The sequence below is a fragment of the Meles meles genome, chromosome 3, assembly GCF_922984935.1.
Source record: "Meles meles chromosome 3, mMelMel3.1 paternal haplotype, whole genome shotgun sequence".
NCBI classification, from domain to species: domain Eukaryota; kingdom Metazoa; phylum Chordata; class Mammalia; order Carnivora; family Mustelidae; genus Meles; species Meles meles.
Window position 1 is genome coordinate 36349968 of NC_060068.1, and position 19742 is coordinate 36369709.

The 19742-nt window shown below is 47.6% G+C and overlaps 1 protein-coding gene across 1 annotated transcript in view; it reads left to right on the forward strand.

Moving 5' to 3' along the window:
* Positions 1-559: 559 nt before the first annotated feature.
* KCNN2 (potassium calcium-activated channel subfamily N member 2) overlaps positions 560-19742 on the forward strand; it is a 486321-nt gene continuing 467138 nt past the window's right edge. Inside the window, exons 1-3 of the mRNA XM_046000439.1 lie at positions 560-629; positions 1037-1152; positions 2216-2345. The gene's annotated coding sequence lies outside the window, so the exon portion shown is untranslated. The remainder of the gene's footprint in view (positions 630-1036; positions 1153-2215; positions 2346-19742) is intronic.

The window sequence follows — 19742 nt, forward strand, 5'->3', positions numbered from 1 at the left end:
CTCATCCCAGAAACAGCATGTCCAGGACCAGTCCTGACTACTAGGGCAGGAAAGTGAATACAGGGAAAAAGCAGTTCCAGGACAAGGACCTAAACCGAAAGGGGTTTCTGCGTAGCCCACAGATAACTGGAGAGTTCAATTAGTAGAAGCCCCATTCTTGGGTCATTCTCACTCTGTACAGTTAAATGAATAATAACTTCTTACTGTATTGGGATCAGTTCTAATAGAAATACCTGGAACCTGGAAGGTGAAGGACAGGGAGGGCGGGGTAGAGGTGGGGGAGCTTAGCACCCCTACTGGAGATGGGCAGGATTACCCTTGGGTGGTGTTCAGGCTTCCTTGTACCTCTATCAGACAGAGGCTTTGAACCCTAAGTTCTAGACGGATCCTGTTTGGCGTTCCTCCAAAGCTCCCAGGGGTCCTCGAGATTCTGCACAGCACAGAGGCTCAATAACTAGTTCAGGAAGGAGTGCTTGAAGGAAAGGGCTTGGGAGCACGTAATTAGCTTTAGGACCTTCTTCTAGATTGGTGCAGTATGTTCCATTTTATGCTGAAGGTACCACTGGGAACAACAGATGTTTACTCTCCTTACCAGGCTCCACTGGGACCAGGGACTTAGACGCAGCACCGTAAGTAGCCTGTTTCCTCTGGTGGTGGTGGTGGGGGGGGGTTTGCTGTGGGATTTGACACCCCCAAGCGCGTGTATGTGCTGACAGTCAGCCCTGTGACCTCCGGTAAGAAGGCAGCTGGAGGGAAGAGGATATGATTTCTCATTGCTCTTGAAATGGCTTCACACCTCTTTTTTTGGCGATGTGCCTGGCAGACAAAAACCCCACTGGGTTGAGTGTTGCAGAAAATATGAAACGAGCCCGAAGCCACTAAACCCACGGTGAATTTTGTCTCCATCTCCAGGCATCTGATAACAAAAGGCCCCCAGCATGACTGTTTGCAATTCACCTGTCTCCAAATCCTCTCGCTTCTCTCCCCCTCCCCCCCACCCCTTTTTAAACGTGGCAATGTAATATATGAAAGACAGACTGAACAGTAGCCATCAAAATCCGGAGGGCTAGAGACATTTCTGCCATTGAGAGAATTCATGAAGATCCCCCGTCTCTGGAAGGCTCTCCAGGCTCCGAAGGCTCCGCGCGGCTGGTGAGTTCCCTGCAGCAGCTGGGAGCAGAGCTATAAATAGCGCGGGGCGGGAAGCGCCGGGCGGAGGGGGAGCGGGCGGGAGATTCCCGGCTCTCCCCTCCTCTCCCCTCCGCCTGCCGCGGCTCGTGCTCTGCCCGGGGAAGCCGGCGCTGCGGGCGGCGTTAACCCCCACGGCGCCTCGCCACTCCTTGCGCCACCAGGCCGCGCGACAGGGCGAGCACGCCGGCCAGGGTGGGGAAGACCCGAAGCCGCTTTTCTAACCGTGCCCCGGGGAACCACACTGTGCTTTCCCTCCCTCCTTTTCCTCGGAAGCTGCGGGTAACACCCGAAATTCGGCCTTGAAACAGATGCGCGCGCGCGCGCACACACACAGACACACACACACACACAGACACACACACACACACACACACACACACACACACACACACGCACGGGTCTTTGCTCCGTGTAGTCCCCCTCCCCCCTTCCTTTCTTGGAGCGGCTTAAATTCAAACCTTAACATTAAAGCCATCCCCAAATTTGGTCTCTGGGATCATGTTGGCTCGCAGATTTCCGCGCAGGGCTCCCTCCCCCGCGCTGCTGGGGCTGCTTAAGGACAGTTACTTTCCCCGGGAGGGAACGGTCAAGTGGAAACTGTGTGTGTGCGTGCGTGTGGTTTATTTGGGGCGCACGCACACCCCTCCGTAGCCTCAAGGTCGGCAGTACCCTGCCGAGCACTCCGGGTCCCAGCCGCTCGGACTCGACAAGGAGGGAGTCCCCACTCCCGGCAGGGCAGCCGGCGAGCAGGTTCGGTGTTGGGCACGCTCGGGGCAGAAGAGGCACCTGCGAGGAGCGGGGTCCTTGGAACGTGGAGCCCGAGCAGCCGCCCCCGCCGTGCCCCCCGCCGGGCCCCAGCGCCCCGCGACTCCCCGGCGGGTGCTCGGCGCGCCGGACTCCGGGAGGAGGGAGGGGCGCGGCGCCCTCCCGGGCCGAGAGCGGTCACGGAATCTGACAGCCGGAGAGGCAGCTGGTCCCCGGCCAGGACTCCCGATCCTTCTCAAATGGAAACAGTTTCTCCCAGGGAACCTGCCGGAATTCTCCGTGGAATCTCACCTGGGCTTTGCCTCCTGGCGCATTTCACCAAGGCCGCGTTTACCACTTTGAGGCAAGGAAGGCTCCAAATGGAGCGGGGCTCCTGGTGGCCGACCGAGGTAAGCTCTTGACTAAGGTGACATTGATTGGGGGTGGGGAGGGGGCACCGATTTAATGGGGACCATCCGCTGGCAGGCAAGATGGGGAAATGAAGTTTGCCTTGGGCTTTCCGGGCCTGCTTCTGCTGTTCCTCTCCCCCACCCTCCCGCCGCCCCCACTCATGCCTTAAAAAGAATAATTACCGTGCTTGGGTGGGTGGTGGAGAGACTCCCTTAGGTTTTTATTTTCAGCATTTTAATGTTCTGCACTAGAGTCCAGGGCCTCAGTGCGACCAGAAATCTCCATCTCCCCTCCATCTCTCCCACCGTCTGCCGTGTTCCCCTTGCCTTACTTCTCGGCTCCCCTTTTCCCTTATCCAGCCTACTTTTATTTCTTTGCCATCCCCCTTGCTGACTTGGCTTTTTCCTCTAAGAAAATATGCACCACAATAACGGGAGAGAGGGAGGCTGTTGTGATTTTGTGTGTAACGCAGTGCTGGGGTTCTAGGGTGTATGGATTGATGGGTTATGAATCATTTATTCATAAAACAGTGTGGAGCTCTTACTCTGTGCTCTTCTCCAGCTTCTTCATGTGTGGGATGACCAGGCCATTTTTGGGGAAAAGAAATAGCCCCCACCCCCAACTTTTCCCCCCAAGTACTCTCCACTTTCCTCCAGGCTGCGAGAGGGAAGGGGCAACCGGAAGACCAGGGTGGGTATAGAAGCTGTGGGAGGAAGAGGAGGGCTAGCTGGTGTGGTGCCTTGTGCTTGGCAGTCACGGAGCAGTGATCTCAGCATTCGCACATGAATGATTGTAATCAACATTTATGGAGTGCTTGCTGTGGCTCTGGTGTTTTCTGGGACCCTTGCAAATATTAGCTCATTTAAACCTCATAAGGACTTAGTGGAGTAAGGATGACTGTGATCTCTTTTGTCCAGGGTGCAACTCAGGAGCAGATGATTTCAGTAATGAGTTCATGGTCACACAGCTGGTAGTGGGGGAGCCCAGATTGCAACTCAAAGCATCTGACTGTAGAACAGCGCTCTGAGTCTCTTACACATGTCGGTTTTCACGTACTGATCCATCTACTCTGTTCTAGGCCCTGGAGATGGAGGAGTGAGCAAAGCAAGCAAGATACTAGGAGCTTATATTTTAGTGCTGAGGGAGGCGGGCAATGTATCTGTTAACAAAGTACTTAATTCTAGTTCGTAGATAATTTCAGGTGGTAGATATCACAAAGGAAAGAGAACAGAGTGATGTCCTGGTGAGTGGCCAAGGGAAGTTCTCTTTGGGTGGCCTTTGGACATTCAGATTGAGACCCCAAAGCACTAAGGGGAAGAAATAAATAGCCAGGGAACATAGGAAGTGACAAACATTAGTTTGATCAGGGAAATGCCAGTCAAGGCCACATCGAGATATCTTGCTCGTGTTCCCTGTTGAACACGTGCAAGACTTTCTCCTAGGAATAAGCCTGGAAGCAAGTTTGACTGTTCGATGACAAGTAAATGAATATTCAAATTAGGATATAACATTAAACTGTTTTCCCAAGACTTGGTTCTAATTCATATTCCCACTAGTGATGATGGAAAGGTCCATGGAAGCCACTTCCTATTTGATCATTTAATAATGTCAAACTTTTTAATTTGGGACCAAACAAATGGATATAAAAGGATAACGCAATGTAGCCCAATAATGAAAGCCTAGGATGAGGTCCAGTGTACATACCTAAGGAGTGGACTAATTGATAGTGTCATACAGAGGAATATTATACAGCAGTCAACAATGAATAAAGCAAAGGACATGATAGGATTGGACTTTAGCAATATATTACTAAGTGAAAATTAAGTCTAAAAGATTACATATAGTATGATAATCTTTTATGACATTAAACACTATGGAAATAAAAAAAAAACTCTAACTATTTAGGAATATGTTGGCTGGAAGCCTTGCTGATAAGATAAAGAATTGATTAACACATATTTTATGTGTTATATGTATTATATACTGTATTTTTATGATAATACCTCTTTCTTGACTTTTTTCAGTGTTCCTAGGCTTCGTGGTTCATCGTGAGTTTCTTCAAATTGTTGCAAATCTCCAAAAATTTTTCTGCTGTATTTATTGAGAAAAAAAATCCACGTGTAAGTGGACCTGTGCAGTTCAATCCCATGTTGTTCAGAGGTGAAGTGTATCTATAGATGCAATCACATTATGTAAATAGGAAAGCAAGAGGATGATGAACGTGGGATCTGTGCTTATGCCTCCATCTAATGGGGAGAAGCGGGGGGACCATATGGTTAGTTAGACCCGAGGCAGTGGCAAGGTCCCAGCTGTGTTTTGGCTTAGGGTCATGTATGCGTATTACATTATTGAAAATAACGAGTAAATAATGAAACGTGACAAGGAATGCATGGGCTAATAATGACCATAGATGCACAACCAAATATTAAGACTAATCCTCTTCTATGTACTTCTAGGTGCTAGGTAAGAAAGAACACACATGGACACCTCAGTTGGAGGGTAGGAAGCTTGATGCTTGGAAGGACAAGAACAGTGGCCAGGGTCAGGCTGGGCCAGCAGGCCAGGCAGAGCCTTGGAGGTTAAGGTAGAGAATGGAGGGTTTTGAGCAGGGAGGTGAAATGATTGAGGTTTTATTTATTTATTTATTTATATTTGACAGAGATCCTGATGTGGGGCTCGATCCCAGGACCCTGAGACCATGACCTGAGCAGAAGGCAGAGGCTTAGCCCACTGAGCCACCCAGGCGCCCCAGAGATTTTATTTTTTTAATTTTTGTTTTTGTTTTTTTTTTAAAGATTTTATTTATTTATTTCACAGATATCACAAGTAGGCAAAGAGGCAGGCAGAGAGAGGGGGGAAGCAGGCTCCCTGCTGAGCAGAGAGCCTGATGTAGGGTTCCATCCCAAGACCCTGACATCATGACCTGAGCGGAAGGCAGAAGCTTTAACTCACTCAGCCACCCAGGTGCCCTGAGTTTGAGATTTTAAAAGGCCACTCGGGGACACCCAGGTGGCTCAGGAGGTTAAGCATCTGACTCGCTCTCAGCTCAGGTCTTGATCTATGGGTCGTGAGTTCAGGCCCCCCATTGGGCTATCAAAAAAAAAAAAAAAAGTCGCCTTGGATGCTGTGTGGAGAACAGACTCTTGGCCCTCACTTGGGAGGCCACCTCAGTAGTAGAGAGAGGATGGTGACAGGAGTGTGACCGTGTTTCTGCCCGTTGTGTACAGCATGGGACGCCAGTCCTGGGGTCAAGTGTAGGTTGCTTTCCAGCCTGAGATGCACTTGCCAGCAAACACCGTGGGGCTGGGTGCTGAAGGCCAGGAGGAAGGGCACACTTTCAAATGTGCGCCAAGGGCCCTGTGGGCCAGCAGCAGCCCAGTGGTGGGTCAGGGTGGTGAGAATGATCTTGAAGCGAGGTGAGTGTAGGCAGGGCCTATTTTGGAGGTCAAATGGGTGGGATTGTTGATGGATTAGATGGAGGGGTTCAAAAGAGAAGGACAGGAGTCCTAGGTCGCCCCTTGATTTTTATTCGGCAGTGAGGATATTGATGGTGCTTACAGAGAAGAGGAAGCGCAGGTAAGATCTCGTATTTTAGATACAATTTTGGAATGCTCTCACAGGGCCAAGTAGAAATGTTGGGTGGAGAGCTGGTGGTGGGTCTGAAGCTTGAGGGAGAACTGGGGGGACAGACATAAACACTCCAAGCCCACACGTGGTAGAGTTCAAGTGCTTCCTTTTGGTTGGCATGGTCAGATTGTGAAATTCTTCAGGGTGGAGATATTTTTGTCTTTCTGATCCCAGGCAGAGTGTAATGTAAACTAGGTCATTGATACAAATGGGTTGACCAGATGGTAGAGGATAGAAACAATATCAGTGTGGAGCAAGAGAGGGAAAGTGTCCTGGGGGGGGGGGTGGGGCTGGACCCTGCCGGTGTCTAAAGGTGGAGGCTGTGGGGTTTCCAGTCCCTCTTGAGGTGAAGCAGGTCTGATGGTGGTGCTGGTCCATTAGGAAGATGTGACCCCAGGGTCTTGGGGCCGGTGTCACGTGTGGGTACTCAGAGCTACTCAGAGTAGCCAGAAATGGTGAGGAGGAGGGAGTGAAGACACAAAGTGGCCAGGAGAACCCCTTGGATCAGAGAAGGGCGCTGGGGGATGGAGCACGAGCTACACACTGGAACTTGGACCAGCCTGCAGCAGGCCTGTGAGCACAGGGATACAGCGACGCAAGGAAGAGGAGGTAGAACTCAGGGTCTGAAGGAGAGTCCAAAGTTGTTGGTGCAGTGGAGCCATAAGGTAAAGGCTAGTGAATTGCAGGCATATTTGATAGTCACCAGGGAACTAGCTTGGGCCTAGCCACAATGTACTGAGTGCTCCAGTCTCACGGGCCCTCGGGCTCTGTTGTTCTTCGTGGCACCCCGCGTTACATGTCCCTGTCAGGTGTCCCCTGCAGGAATTGCCTTCCCAGGACCCTTCCAGGACCAGGCTTGAGGGGCTGGCCCCACTGTGCTGCCCTTGGGCCTGCCAAGGGCCTCCCAGGTCACCATATCCCATCACCCATTGACATTAAGTTCCCTGGCCACCATGTCATCACAGTTCACATCTCTTTGCTGGTATGTCCTCTGTCCTGAAATGGCCTCCCCTCATCTCTACTCCCTGGCTCATCCCTACTCATGGCCTTGCCATGAGTGTCTGGCTCATGGTATGCGTGCAGATTGCAGAAGGAAGAGATAGAAGAGGAGGAGAAACTCTTTCCTTCTTGGCTGATGAAGATGAGATCATCCCATTCTCACCAAAGCTGAAGGCGTAAGGACTTCTCTGCTTAGACAGCTAAGTTCAGTACTGCTTAGGACTGTAGGCTTTGGGGAAGGAACAGGGCCAGTGTCCAGTTCTGACTCTACCACATGTAGCATGGGTAGGACACTGAGTCTTATTGTGAGTTAGGTTATTTATTTTTTCCCCCCGAGAGATAGAGAGAGCGCGAGAGCATGTGAGCAAGTGGGGGAGGAGTGAGGGGCAGAGGGGGAGGGGGTGGGAGAGAATTGTGAGCAGGCTCTGTGCTTGGTGTGGAGCCTGATGTGGGGCTGGATCTCATGGTCCCGAGACCATGTCCTAAGCCAAAATCAAGAGTCAGATGCTCTTGTGACAGAGCTACCCAGGGGCCCCTGGGGCTGTGAGTTCTTAATGAGCTAAGGAGGTGAATGTTCTTTCTTTCTTTCTTTTTTTTTTTTTTAAGATTTTATTTATTTATTTGACAGAGCAAGAGAGATCACAAGTAGGCAGAGAGACAGTTAGAGAGAGTGGGGGAAACAGGCTCCCCACTGAGCAGAGAGCCCCATGCAGGGCTTGATCCCAGGTCCCAGAGATCATGACCTGAGCTGAGGGCAGAGGCTTATCCCACTGAGCCACCCAGATGCCCCAGAGGTGGAGGTTCTTAGCGCAGTACCTGGCATGGAATATGGGTCCAAAGTTGAACTATTCTGATCTTCCAGGGCATTTCATTATCAATGTCTCTTCCGTTGACTGACCTCAAGGAGCACTTCTCATTTTGAGAATTTAAGGCTCCTTGTCCAGAAGAGCCAACATGCCAGAAGTGAGGGAGTAGCCACGTTTGGTAGATGGGGAGCTGTGCCTGGACACGTGGGCACCTGCGGCTTCCTTTGGCACATTACACCACGTGGTTTCCCACTGCACGTAAATCACGGCCAGCCAGGAGTCTGTGTAATGGTGAGGATTCAGAATTTATTAATCCAGCATTCCATAAACAATGACTGAATGTCTTCCCACGTAAATAGGGACGCAGTGATGACTAATGCACTGTCCCCGCTTTCAAGGAAATCGCAGTCTAACAAGGGAGGCAGATAGAGACAAGTAGAATCTGCACTGTCACCGCCAACCCCCAGACGCACCCGCCCAACCTTGTTCCCAGTGCTGGGAAGAATGGTGTGAACTCAGTACTAGCGAGTGTCCCTTGCATCTGTATATTTACAATGCACGAATCATGTTCACTTGGAATTATTTCATGTGATATGGAGACCAGCTTTATGGAATGGTTAGAGCTTACTGTATTCATTATATGAATGAGATCTAGAACTCCACTGAACAGTGGCTTTTAAGTAAGGCAGAGTGCGTCATGTGGGGACTCTGCCATGACCGGTCTTCCAGCCTTCTCCATCGTCCTTCCATTATTCTTACTCAGGGCTCTAGCTCACCACGTTGGGGGACTGGGGTTTAGTTTTGATTCTTAGCTCACCCCCTTGGATTTCCTGTTTCCCTGTTGGGACCTTTGCTCTCTGGAGACTGAAGCTGACAACTCCTCTCATGCGAGGGGCTTTGTGCAACTCTTCTAATCTCCAGGCTACCATCTTGGTACTGGCCAGGAGCCACAGCCCACATGAAAGTCATGACAGTTCCCTTGAGGGAAGTGATCAATGATAGCTGGGTTGATTAGCTAGGCTTGGGCAGCTGGAGAAGGATCTTTTCCTTTCTTAGTAGTATTGCCAGACTGTTCTCTTGGCTGGAGAAAGGATGTACAAATCACTTTCGTCTCCCGCGGCTTGCTTAGGAAATACCCGGAAGTCTTGCTAGAGACTATATCAGCACTTAGAGTCTGCTTATCGTTATTTAGATAAGGAATGTGTCTTTTTAAAGAACTTAGTTAAGGAAAGTGACACTCCCAGACGTACCTGTCACCTGATCACAACTTGGGGAAGGGAGTTTGTGGAGAACAGGTGTTTTTCCAATCTACTCCTGTTATGTTTTATCTTGGTGAAAGATAATATCCTGGGTATTTTTGCTGCCCACTGTTGTGGGGGTGGGGCAGCTCAGACATCTGCTGGAGCCGCAGTGCAGCAAGACAAGGATTTTCACTGTCGCAGGTCAGAAATCTGGAAGGGGTGACCTCTCTCCCCTATCTTGACTTGACCACCATAGCTCGAGGCGATTCTCTTCTGCAGGGGGGGGGGGGGGACCAGTTAACTGGTCATTACCTTTGAATCTGCATATGAGGTGTGGGAAACACAGAGAAATAAAAGCCATCCTGTATCAAAGATGAGTTCTGAAAAGGGCTTTTTGAATTCCATTTGCTTCACGGAATTGGAGATCAAGTTACGTGTTAATTGGCTGGCACTGCAATTCTGCTGAAAATTTTGTTCTGTATGCAGGGCGAGTGGTCTGATTAGTCCAAAGTCTAGTTACTATGTGTGTGAGTGTTTTAAGAAATACCTTGGCTTTACTTTAATTCATGCAGTAATAGGACGGACAAAGTGTTTTGCATTCAAGTGTTCATGTCAGCTGGATATCAACAGGTGAGTCCTTAAAATATTTATTTTTGCTTTAAGGTGGTTAAAATGGGAGGGTATTGATTTGCTTGGGAGAGCTCTCCGTGGTGCTTAGGTACACGTCTGCCCAAACTAGTTCAAAAGAGCATAATTCTGAAATGACCAGAACCTCCATCATTCTTACTATAAGTACCGTGCGCTAAGCGATTGTGTCACTGGGGCACCTCGTCATTCTTACTATAAATTCAAATTGAAAACCAAGCATCCAGTCAACGAGCAAAGCTTGATTTTACTGCTCAACTTTAAGATTTTTTTTTTCCTTCCACGTTGGAGAAAATGTTACCACCTGAGTCGTTTTGATGTGTTTGGGAGGACACAGGCCTTGCTAACTGCAGACAGCTGTGATCACCACACCCTTGACTCCACACCCCAGCATCTGTTGTGCTTGTAAGAATTGTTTTATACTGTCCCTCCCACGAATGATTGAAAAAAAGACTAAGCCTCGCATGACGATTATCATGTGTGTGTCTGGAGAGGCTAGCTGCTCTCGGTCAAGATTATCTGGCTGGTTAGCCTTGATGGAATCTTCCTTACACCTTTTTCTGCAAACCAGAAATCTGATTTTGCTTTGTGTGGGATGGGAGAGATTGAGGAAGATGGAAGCGTCTTACCACAGGCAGGCCAGAGCAGGGCTTCTTGAATTCAGGTTTTCAAAACCCAGATTCTTGGACCCTACTCCCCGAGATTCTGACTCAGTGACAGAAATTTGCGCAATGTCCATTTCTAACAAGTGCCCATGTGATGGTGATATTGCTGGTCCATGAAATGGGCTTTAAGCAGCACTGGCCTAGGTCATTAATTTTGGACAACCTCCATTGGTAGCAATGGTATTGGGGTTCCACACACTCCAGAACGTGACCAGTAGAACAGAGGCAGGTAAGACAATGCTTAGGGTGGCCATCTGTCCAGTTTGACCAATATAGTCCTGGTTTGGGCACTAAAAGTCTTGTGTTCTAGGGAACTGCTCAGTTTGGGGCACACGGGGAATTTGGTCACCTCAAAAGCATACTAGGCTGGCTTCTCATTGTTGCTTTATTATGCTTTACCATGAAGGCATTTCACTTAAATTTTAAACCTGAGACAAGCCACTGAGCATACTGTAAAATGACATGTAACTGTGTACAACTGAGGACTGCTGGGGAGATCCTTCAGCTTTTCCAAATCCCTTTTCTCACAGGTCATGGTAGGTTAGGGTGCCCAAACTTGCCTGCACTTTGGATTCTCCCGGGGAGCTTAAAAAGCAAGAAAGAAACAGATGTCTGTGCTCCCCATCTACCCAACGGTGAATTAATTGGTTTAGGGTATGGCCTGGACTCTTACAGTTTTCAAATTTTCTCTGTGGACAAGTCTTGCCATCCCCGTGGTCTTTGGTTGTCAAAGATGGCGGCCTTGAGAGGCCTGGGTGGCTCAGTTGGTTAAGCAACTGCCTTCGGCTCAGGTCATGATCCCAGGGTCCTGGGATTGAGCCCCGTGTCAGGCTCCTTACTCAGCGGGGAGCCTGCTTTTCCCTCTCCCTTTGCCTGCTACTCTGCCTGCTTGAGCTCGCTCTCTCTCTGTCAAATTAAAAAAAAAATGGCGCCCCTTCCTCCCTTTTTCTTCACGTGTGCCATTATCACATCAAGAGCTGGGATCTGTTTCCTGTTTCTTGAGTCACACTGCTCTTGCAACTTGCTTTGGACCATAAGATTCAGTGAAAGTGAATTCTGGGGCCCGAGAGCCCAGGCCATAAGAGGTAGCTTTTGTTTCCTCTTAGAAGCCAGCCTCCGTGGGAGAGATCTGAGTGCACAGTGCTATGAGGAGACTCCAGCTCATCTGAGGAGGGCAGGCCACCTCATGAAGGAGCCAGAGAGGTGCACAGAGAGGCGAGTGATACCTTCTTGGCCCTTATAGCCCAGTCCACCTAACAGCTGAATTTGGCCGCATGAACGACCCGAGCTGGTGCCACCAGGATCAGGAACCAAGCAGACGAGGCCCCCCTCAGCTTTGTCTTAAGTCATTTCATTTTGGGTGGTTTGGTTATAGGACAATCCATAGGCCTCATCAAGTGTATTCCTTGCACTTATTGGTAATAAAAACAGAAAGGGGGCTTTTTGGAAGGCCCCGTGTAAATGAGGAATTGCCTGTTTGCTGTCTCCAGGCTAAAGTGCAAAGCCAATCAAACCCGTATTGCTGAATATTCGAAGGAAAATCGTTAATTATATCCATAAAATTATTGGTGACAGTGCGTAAAGAGGTTTCACTCTTGTCAACGTGGTGGCTTCAACAATACTTGGTCTTGCGTCCTCTAGAGAAAGCAGGGCCCAAGAAAGTGTTCAGAGCTCTGTCAATTTGTCTGGGATGAGCAGTCTTTTTTTTTTTTTTTTTTTTTTAAAGGTTTTATTTATTTATTTGACAGAGAGAAATCACAAGAGAGGCAGGCAGAGAGAGAGGAAAGGAAGCAGGCTCTCCGCTGAGAGAGAGCCCGACGCGGGGCTCGATCCCAGGACCCTGAGATCATGACCTGAGCTGAAGGCAGTGGCTCAACCCACTGAGCCACCCAGGTGCCCCCCTTTTTTTTTTTTTTTAAAGATTTTATTTATTTCACAGATAGAGATCTCAAGTAGGCAGAGAGGCAGGCAGAGAGAGGAGGAAGCGGGCTCCCCACCGAGCAGACAGCCCGATGCCCAGCTCAGATCCCAGGACCCTGAGATCATGACCTGAGCCGAAGGCAGAGGTTTTAACCCACTGAGCCACCTGGGTGCCCCCGGGATGAGCAGTCTTGGAGTGTGGGGGTGAACAAGGCAAGAGAAAAGATGACGTGATGCTGTTGAATGCCACGTGCAAACACAGTAGCTGCTGTTGACCAGGAAGCTGGGTGGGATAAGGCATTCTGTGTCACTCCACATGCCTGTTTCCTTGCCATGTGGGGCTTTTCCACAAGGCTTGCAAGGAGGAAGCATTCGTGGGGGAGTAATTCATGGAAAGAAAAAGAAAGAAGACCATGGTTTCCCCTCTCCCTCTTATTTCTCATTGAGGAAGTCTTACCCCATGGAGGGACGATTGCCATGGACTCAGGGGCTGCCCAGGGATCCAGGCACAATGCCACACCGTACCTTGTTTTTTCCATGTCCCCAGGGTGGAGGGACACCTCTGTGTGGGTGAGGCATTCACCAAGAGATACAGGAGGAAGAGGTTGAGGGAATCTAGAAGGTGGATAATAGTTTTTGTGTTTTTTGGTTTGGTTGTTTTTTTTACCAAATCAAAGACTGTGGACTGTCTTTGTAACAGTTCTTGCCAACTATAGTCTGAAGCTGAGATATGACGTTTTAGTAGGGATTCCCATTCTGCTGTGAGCCCTGTGCTCCGTAGCCATGGCCACGCAAACCAAGATTAGTCTGCACTGGTCTTTCCCCTCCCAATCATCCTACCAAACGTGACATTCTCCACGAACATTTGCAAAATGGTCACAGCAGCTCTGTTTTCATCTTCAGCTCCCAAGGATTTGGTTCTTATTTTCCTGTTTTGCAGAGCTAAGTCTATTCTGGTAGAGAAGGTAGTGTGTGTTCATGCTTTAGACAGTCTTACGAGAAGGGAACACCAATGACCGTCACTGCTGAACATCCATTCTTCTCGATGAGGTATTACCTCTTTTCCTCGTCAGGTCTTTGCAACGGGGAAAGAGATTTCGAGTGTAAACAAAATGCCATGTTTAGTTAGTGCATGAGGCTGGGTGGTTCCTTAATGTCAAATGCCTTTGTAGGACTGTACCATTATGTTTGGCAACCCAGCACCATCCGTGACCATAGGAGCCATTGAGTAAGAGAATCAAAAATCTATTTAACACATCAAAGGGTTTATTGTTCAGCACCATCATTTTTCTGGAAAAAATTGTTTTCACTGGTTTCTCAGTAATCTTCTGATGAGAATTTTTTTTTCCTTTCCTTTTAATTGCTTCATGTATATAGCAGCAAAGCTCACCTGACTTCAAAATGGTGGACAAAGGAATCTGCCTGCATTTAAAGACTGTGAATTTAACCTGGTCATTGCTTTTCCTGTGGCCAAGTAATCTCCCCTTCTGTTTTCCTGTAATTGATGTGATTGATTGACTGTGGTAATAGCTGGCCATCATTTCCCTTTCTTTGGGGACCATGAGATGGGATTCCTCTCATTTTTACAGAAATATTTCTAAGTCATTGGAGGCATCTGGGTGGCTCAACTGGTTAAATGTCTGCCTTTGGCTCAGGTGATGGTCCTGGGATCAAGCCCGGCATTGAGCTCCCTGCTTAGCAGGAAGCTCGCTACTTCTTCTCCCTTCCCCAGCTGTTGCTCTCTCTTGTTCTCTTTCTCTCAAATAAACAAATAAAATTTTTTAAAAAGAAATATTTCTAAGTTGTAAGCATGAAAATTCTCTTATGGCATAGAGCAAGAGAGAGAGGTTGGTAGAACATGTTCTACCTCAGTTCCCTCCCCAAGCTGCAAGCATGTGCATGGTCTTTGGAAAAGAAAAGTCTTAAGCCTGCGGTATCACTTTCTAGTGACAATTACTGCATTCACCTTATTCTCAAATGAAGGAGGTTTGGCATGCTTTTAATTTCCAGATAGTAGACTCTGCTTCCTAGGAGGCTAGACTTTCTAAGTGTTCCCCTGAACAAGTGATAGATCTTTGGACCTAATTGTTGCTGTTGAAAGGAAGGGAAACTCCATATGTGAACTGAGTAGAAGTGTTGTCTTATTTGACTCTTTTCTTCAGTAAATGAAAGAAGTCCGGTTCAAGCAGACTCAGAAAAGAGAATTGGCCGGCTTAGAGAAGACAAAGGCTGTGTGGAGTACCAACTGTATCCAGGATTCAAGCAAGGATATAAAGAAGTTTCTCCCTTTTTCTTTTATTTTTATCTCTAACTCTTGTTGCATCTTTTGTTCATGACGGCTTCGTTCTCAGGCACGATACTCATCCCTAGTTCCGAGATATGCACTAACAGCTACGTTTTACCTCTAATGCATAGTTGTGCTTTAACAAAAATTCTAGGGTTCAATTTAAATGGAGAGTCCCTGTTCAGATTTGGGGGGAATCAAAGAATAGAAAAGGGCTGATTTCCCTAGGAAACACTCAAGATGCTATACAGAAAAATGGAAAAGAATGTCAGGTTGGCTAAAAGAACCAATACTGCTCTGGGAAAGGGGCTCACTGCCTCCTGGCTAAGAAGATTTCAGCTTTGAGAATGCATGTACCCAGTTTTGACAGTGAGGTGACAATGCACCCAAGTTTCAGGGGTAGACTCACATTAACTGAGTCCAGAGAGACTGATGTACAAACCCAGAGTGCTGATTTACTAGCTCATGGTGAGGACATTCCTATAATCTCAAATGCCGGTGTTGGCAGAGCAGTCCATTTTCTCCTTCTAAGGAAACCACAAGAAAATCCAGTCATAAGAACCCTGCTAAACAAGAATGGGTCAGAAAAAGGGGAGATAGCATACTTTGGGAAAGAATGGAAATATTTAAAAGTTTTAGTAAAATTGTCTATCAGCTCATTGTTCCTTCTCTTCTATGTGGGTCCATCCACTCTTCCCACATGGGAGTCTGGGAATATTACATATAGAATTTAATTCCTGCTTTACTTTCTCTAATTTAATTTGAGAGCATCTGCTCATGCTGTTCACTCACACTGTATCCACGTCATTCTCAACATTTCCATTCATATGTTAAGGGGATAGAATTTTATTCCCACAGGTCATTAATCCTATATATTTTGCATAGTTTTTACAAGTGTGGAAGTATGAGATTTTGTGTTCTACAAACAAAACCAATAGAAACACATTTATTTTATAAACAAAAATGAGCTTTTTCCAGGAGGGAGATTTTTTAGATAGGTTCCTAATAACAGAATATTACAACAAAGTCACAGAGGTCGTGGTTGACAGTTAATTGTTACAAGGTTGGTAAGTATAGTTAACCTCCTGTTACTGAAATTGTTTACAAGCGAAAGAACTGTTCTTGCCACAAAATACTCTAACAGAAATCTTTTCCAATAACACGTGTACTTAGCCTCAAGATCAGTCGTCCTTAAAAGATAACTATGAAATGAATCGCTGAATATTACATGAAAGATTTGCCCTTTCTGGAAGATAGACTTGGGCAGAAACGCATCTTTGAGCTTATAAGCTATATGAGGAATAGGGATATCACAGAAAATTTATGGCCATGTAAAAATTTTATGGCTACGTCTGCCGTCCTACTGATTGACTCTTCCAGGTCAGCTAAGCCCTGTCTATACTGTGGGCCTCAGGTCTGCAGCCAGAGCTGCCCAAATGTCCATTTACACACTTTGCATGGGTGAGAAAGCCCAGGATGCTGTTGCTTCTGATGCACACATTTCAGGGTCCCCTGTTGTTGCAGCTCCCACAACAAGGAGTGACTTCAGAGGCTCTGCCCTCCCTGGAGCTGCTGGAGGGGCTGGGAGACAAACCCCTAGTGTGGGTTGCTGAATGGACTTCCATCAAAGAGAGACAGCAGAGGAAGAGCTTGCAGATATATGCCTTGCCTTTCTGCTCCTTCCTGAAGATGATTCCAGGATACAGGGGTATGTAGAGTCTTTCTGGGAATGGTGCAGAGGACCTGGAAGCCAGCGCTGTTGGTGGTGAAGCCATCACTATTTCAGTTGTGTACACCCTTGGATTTACTCTCCTTTGGTTCCTGCTTCACTCTTGTTCCCCTGAAATTCCAACCCGCCACTCCCACCGCCACCCCCATCACCACCCAAAGAATTAGCATGCCACCTCTTCACCTTTTTATGGGTGTGGATAACTGAATGATTCGCCTTCCAGAAGCACCTGCGCCAACATCTCTCCAGTTTTGAATTGTTGAAGATGAAACGCCTTTGACTCTAGATTCCCAGGACTTTGAAACCGCTTAGCATTTATGGTAATTTAAAAAAATTTCTTGCTGGTCATTGGGGCACCTGGGTGGCTCCGTCAGTTAAGCATCTGCCTTCAGCTCAGATCATGATCCCGGGGTCCGGGGATGAGCCCCTGCATCAGGTCCCCTGCTCAGTGGGAAGTCTGCTTCTCCCTCTCCCTCTGTGTCTGCTGCTTCCCCTGCTTGTGTTCTCTGTCAAATACATCTTTAAAAAAATAAACTTCTTGCTAATAAGCTTCAGAGGCCAGTCTTCTTTTCCTGCTCTCTAAATTCCCGTGGGTCTCTGCACTGGCCATGGAGATCTGCCTGGAGATATACCTAGAGATTTTCCAGGTATAGGGTGAGATTCTCAACATCAGTGCACATTGCTTGGGGATGCCAGTCACCTATCTGCAGTTCCCCAGTCCCGCCTCGAGAGCTTTTAGTGTGCTTTTTGTCTTTGGGTCACTCTAGGCTTGTGTCTCGCCTGCTTCTCCTACTACCCACCATGTGGCTGCCAGCCATGCCCGTTTGTCATTCCCTTGTCCGCGTGGAGGTGTAGTAAAGGAAGAGTGGTGGTCCTGCAGGTCCCCAGGTGCTCCTGGGTACGACACAAGGATACCAATAAGAGAAAGTTGTAATTTTTATGCTGCATAACTGTCTTTAGGTTTAGCACAAGCTTGATTTATTGAAAGAAAGGATGCATCCCCTGAATTTGGGGAGATTACTCAAACATTTACATTGTACCCAGATGCCTTTTATTTTCACCCTGTCATTGCTAAGTTGACTACAATAGCATTCTGAGGGCTCTGATTCCTTAATCGGGTGCATGCCTACTCCTTTCCCCCTATCTCCCTCCTGCCCCGTAGTAGTTTCGGCTGTCAGGCTCTCAACCTCCGACTGTGACAATTTTCTCCTAATTGGGCTCCCCCCCCCCAATCTCACCAGCTTCCCATCTCTGAGGCATCATGAATCCACAGCCATCTTTTGAAATGGAAATCTGATCCCTCACAGAGTTGGGTTGAAAGCTTTCAAATAACTCTATTGGCTTTTGTCCCAGCATGGGATCTGAGGCCCTCCTGGGTTCACTTCCATCACTTGCCAAGAACTAGCCAGTTCCTGACAATTGATCCCTCCATCTCTGGCAACTGTAGCTATAGGGGAGTGGGAGGCCACAGAGATGTCATTAAGGGGACCTGGGTGTGTGTTTGCTAGTATGTGCCATTGTCCGGTCATTCATATAGAAGTTAATTAAAATTTTCCAAGTTCAAGTTGCTGGTCAGTGGTAGATCCAGGATTGAAACCTGTTTGGCTCCAAAGTTCTTGCGCTTCACTCCCCCAGCCATAAAATATATTCTGAAAATTGAATGCTTTTTCTGTTTTATGCACATTGGCTTCATGCAAAGTAATGACGTTTGTGAGACCTTGGAATTTGAGGTACTAGACATTACATATCTAGATGGGTTTGTATAGTAGAGAGAGTATGTAAGTAAAGCTAGTTAGTTGCAAACAGGAGAATCTGCCTAACAAAATTTATTATTATTATTTTAGATTTTTATTTCTTTATTTGAGAGAGAGCACAGGCAGGCAGAGGGTCAGAGGAAGAGGGAGAAACAGACTCACTCCTGAGCAGGAAGCCTGACGCAGGGCTCGATCCCAGAACTGCGGGATCATGACCTGAGTTGAAGGCAGATGCTTAACCAACAGAGCCCCGACTCTAGCTAAGGTTAAACAGGAAGAATTTTCATTAAAGGAGGTTAGAGAGTTCCCGGAACTTCTGGAGGGCCCAGAGATTCCGTCTTGGGAATGATAATTCAGGAGGAATAATAATTCAGGAATTCTGGCAGCTCAGAAGCCCACAGCCAGGAGGAAGAGCCCATATAGCTGATGCTTCTTTTAGGGAGAACATTCTTGCTCCCTTCCAGCTGCCCCAGAAGGACACTCACCACCTCCAGCCTTGTCAGGAAATCCGAACTCCCACTCTGGGCACCACTGTTCCTTGCTACTTTGTTACTTCCCACACTGACATTGTGTGAAGGCGTGTCTGTTTGAAGAAACTTCAGTCACGTGCCTACACCGCAGGTGAGGGGACTCACGGAAGGCTGTGTGAGGTTTCCACCCTCTGTAGCAGAGGAAGGCAACTTCCAGGGGCCTGAAACAGGGGTGAAGTCAAAATACAGCGTCTGCTGCCCTGTACAGCAAAAATGCATTGGTGTATTACCTACAGTCTTTGCTTGTATAGAGCTTGTGTATGGGGTTTGGGGAAAGAAAGAGGACGGATATTTACCTGGGGCTTGTTTGTCAAGCTCTCCGTAGGCAGGAGTCATGATGTCATGGCTGCACTTGGCTTTGAGTTAGCTCATCTTCCCTGGGCTGCTGCGAGGAGGACCCTAGCAGGTTCTCCTCTTTGTCATGCTCGTAAGTGACACTCTTTGAGGTGGAATGGTGTAGTCGTGAAGCTTTGGAGCCCAACTGCTTGGGTTCTAGTCCAGAATCTGCCTTTGGCTGGCTTCTGGAACTTGGAAAATTTCATTAGCTTCTCTGTGCCTCAGTTTACTCATCTGTGTCATGGAGGTAATAGGACCTACCTCCTAGGGGAGCCACAAAGATCAGTAAGTTAGGGGTTCCTCACTGGCTCAGTTGGTAAAACATCTGACTCTTGATCTCAGCTCAGGTCTTGATCTTGGGGTCCTGGGATTGAGCCCTATGTTGGATGGGAGAAGCCCTGCTTCTCCCTTTCTCTTTGCCCTTCTCCCTACTTGCGCTCTCTCTCTCTCTCTCTCTCAAATAAAGTCTTTAAAAATATCTTTTAAAAAAGAAAAGTGCTATATAAATGTTTATTACATAAATTCCATGGTGCTAAGAATGTCTATTTTCAGATACCATTTATAGCGGTTTTCTCCCCTGCCTACCATCTTATAGGGTATAAGAACTTGCATGGTGATCACTGCTTATACGGAGTGACTTTTCTGTGTTCACTAAGGAAGAGGAGTGGCTTTTGTTATAGCTGATAGAGACTGGCTGTCTGATACGCCATATGTATAAATGATATATGCATATCATATGTATTTATATGAAATCCGAGGCAGGTGTAATAGCTTCTGTGCTCCTTCGATCAGTGTTTTCCTCCTCTTCTCTTTTTTTGCTCTCAGTGGCACTTATCTTACTGGAATATTCCTGTCAGATA